Source organism: Octodon degus, unplaced genomic scaffold (assembly GCF_000260255.1).
Source record: "Octodon degus isolate 3935 unplaced genomic scaffold, OctDeg1.0 scaffold00110, whole genome shotgun sequence".
NCBI lineage: Eukaryota > Metazoa > Chordata > Mammalia > Rodentia > Octodontidae > Octodon > Octodon degus.
This window is the reverse complement of record NW_004524686.1, coordinates 5,035,439-5,039,020: the sequence shown is the minus strand read 5'-3', so window position 1 is coordinate 5,039,020 and position 3,582 is coordinate 5,035,439.

Below are 3,582 nucleotides of genomic sequence, written 5' to 3'. Positions count from 1 at the left end.
ACAGGTGAAATGGTCTTCATGCCCACCAGGCCACCACAGCAAAACTGTCATTGAGCCACTAAAGCTATAACAGTTTCTTTACTTCTCCACTACCGATGGAGACTGCCCTGGTTCTGTTGTCATGTTACTACCTTTGTCTTGTGTACCATAAAGTATCCCTCTTTTTATGGCCCCTTTTCACTCTCCTCCCCTTTCCTTGTTCCTCCTTCCCTCCCATTATTCTTTTCTCTCAGTCTCCCATTCTTTGGCTCCAGCCCTTGCTTCTCTTCCTTTCTTCTTCTATTGTGATGAACTCATGGTTCCAGCATTGTGGGGAAAGGCCTCGGAACAATCTTAGTGATAGTGCTAGACTTAGAATAGTGTTCTCTTCTAAACTGATCGACTAAACTCAAAACAAATTTTAGTGGGAAAAAAACAAAACAAAACAAAACAAATTTTAGCACCCCAGCTCCCCTTTTAATGAGAAGGTTCTCTTCTAAGAGGCTATTTAGTCCCTCAAGTAAAAAGACACTGACCCTGCTGGTCTCCTAAATTGGCTAAAGCTACCATGCTCAGACCCTGTGCACTGTTGTGGAGGAAGGCCAATTGACTTCTCTGTGTGCTAGGTGCTGCCATAAGTGTCATCACCATGGGAACAGAGGAATTCATTCCTCTGACTGGGACCATTTCAGGAACACTGCCTGGTATGAAAAAGTGAAATCCTTGGCTCACGGCTTACTGTCTCAAGGACACCGCCTTCTTATATTGTACACTTTCCTGTGTATTTCTGGAGCAGAGACTAAATAGTAAGCACTATGTGGGTTCTATGAAAAATCAAGTAAATTCTGCTTGGAAAGAGCCTTGAGAATATGCTTTGAGATGATGTGACTCACCAACCCAAAGTAGGCTCCTCTGTAACAAGGTTTGCCACCCTGCTCCTTATCAGCTTTCCAAAGCCTTGCTTTCTATGGAACCATTTGTATCTTTAGAGGTTTTCCCCTGTTTAAACCCAAATTCCATTTCCCTAAGACTCGGTCTTTAGCTTGTATTCTCTGTAACTACACAAAATAGAGTATTTCCTGTTGGTGATACACCTTAGGATATTTGAAAACAACTCTAGTAGCCTCTTTAAATATTTTCTTTTCCCAGTTGTCAAAGCAATGTACAAGTCACTGCCAATTTCCTCTATGTTCTTCTGTCTTATATTGCCCTTTTATATAGCAACTATGAGAAATAAATCTAGGACTAGATTTATAATCTCAGGTATAAGTTATATGTACATTTAAAACTGAGAGAAAAGAATAATGGGAGGGAAGGAGGAACAAGGAAAGGGGAGGAGAGTGAAAAGGGACCATAAAAAGAGGGATACTTTATGGTACACAAGACAAAGGTAGTAACATGACAACAGAACCAGGGCAGTCTCCATCGGTAGTGGAGAAGTAAAGAAACTGTTATAGCTTTAGTGGCTCAATGACAGTTTTGCTGTGGTGGCCTGGTGGGCATGAAGACCATTTCACCTGTGGCAAAATTGAGGCCAGTCTGAGCAACTTAGAGAAACCCTGTCTCAAATTAAAAAGTAAAAAGGGCTTGTGATGTACCTGAGCATTAGTGTTAGAACACTTGCCAGCCATGCATGAGCTTCAGACTTCAGTCTCCAGTACTAAAACACTGACAAGACTATTTTCTCTAATGACTTGGACTCAAGACATTAAATGCATCACCTTGTATACTGTAGGAGCCCTTTACAAACATTCCCTTTCTATGATCCTGGCTCTCCTAACATAAGCTAAAAACACTAAGCACCAAGCATGATTTCTGTAGTACTCCCAGCAGGAGCACTGGGGTCTTCAGTAGGGTCCTGGAAAACCTTGGTGACTATACTGTCACTGTGATCTGTGATGATCATCATTCATGTGAGAGCAGCAGTGTCACTATTATATAGATAGAGTTTGTGGTGTGGTTTCCTTGTTTTTAAAATCTAAATAATTTTTAGCTGATTCCCAAAAACATAAACAATTTAAACACATCATTGAAGTAACACTGTATTGTGATTTTGCCTATGGCTATCGCCCCTGAAAAGTCCCCTTTATTCCTGACTATTTTATGAACCTAGAATTTCCTGATGATTCTGTGACTCACCTGAAATCTTTTTCAATATATTTTAATTTTGTTTAAACCAACCACAGTAATCTTCATTTACTTGCAGGCAAGAAACCTGACTGATACAAATTTATACTACCGACAAACTTGGTTAAAATCCCTTGTCTGCCAGAAGCAACCATTTAACTATATTTGTGTACCATCTATAAATATTCATAGAATACTTTTGATCCTAGAAATGAGGTGTATATTATACTGGGGCTAATGTGAAAAAAACCCACAGACTAAGTAGCTTATACATCGAAATTCATTTTCTCTGGAGGCTGAAAATCCAAGATCAGAGTGTCAACAGGGTCAGTGTCTTCTGAAGTCTATCACAGCGCTTGGCTTACAGATACCTACTTTCTCATTGTCCTGGAATGTAACCACTCCTGGGTCTGCATAGGTGCATGTTAATGTTTGAATTTTCTCTTCTTTTATGGTTAAGATCCATATTGCATTAGGAACTACCATCAATATTTTAAAACATATTCTCAGGGTGAGGGAGATAGCTCAGCCACATAAGCACTGTCTGGAAAACACAAGGTCCTGAGTTTGATCTGTGGTCCCTCCCCTGCCACCTCCCAAAAAAAGCTCATTCCCAAATATGGTTACATTTATAGATACTGAGGATTAAGACTTCAACATATAAATTTGAGAATACAAGTTGAATATAATCCAGCCACCATCATAATACAATTCTTCTTTGTTGTTGCTTTTAATGTTAATTTTGGCATTTTGTCAAACTATGTAGACTCTTGATTCTGCTATCATTTACAGTTACCATTTGACTCTGACTTTATATTATTTTAATATTATTTGTCTTTGCAATTTTAATGTGAAAGCATCTAGTATAGGGTCTATATTAGTGGTTTCTAATTATATTCTATGGAGTGGGTAAGAAAGGAACATATAATTTTTAGCCAGAGTATAAGCAAAGAAATAAAATCTGAAATGTTGTGGTGTATGCTGAAGGAGGAGTTGCAAGTCTGTCTCTGGCATACTTTGAAAACAATTGGTATAAATTCTGTATGAATTATTGCACATATCCTCGCCCCAAATAAGGCCAATCAGTGGCACCTACATATACTATCATCCGAATTTAGATAAAATTTCACATAAGTATAAGTGCTCACATGGAATCATCCCACATATGCATTGATCCTATCTAATGTTACCTTAGGAATTTTTGATTTATGGATAGTTGAAATGCAAGGTTCTTAGTCTACAGCCATAGTTCTCAGATTTAGCTGCAGAGCAGAATTACTTGAGCAACTTTCACAGAAAACCAGTAGCTAGTTTACATGCCGTACTAATAAATCTAAAGGTCTGGCAGTAGAAGGTAGGCAGCAGTATATTTTATTTTTTTTTTATTTATTTATTTATTTATTTATTTATTTATGTGTGTGTGTGTGTGTGTGTGGCCAGCTCAGGCCACCAGAGGGCGTGGCTGGCATGTGGTGC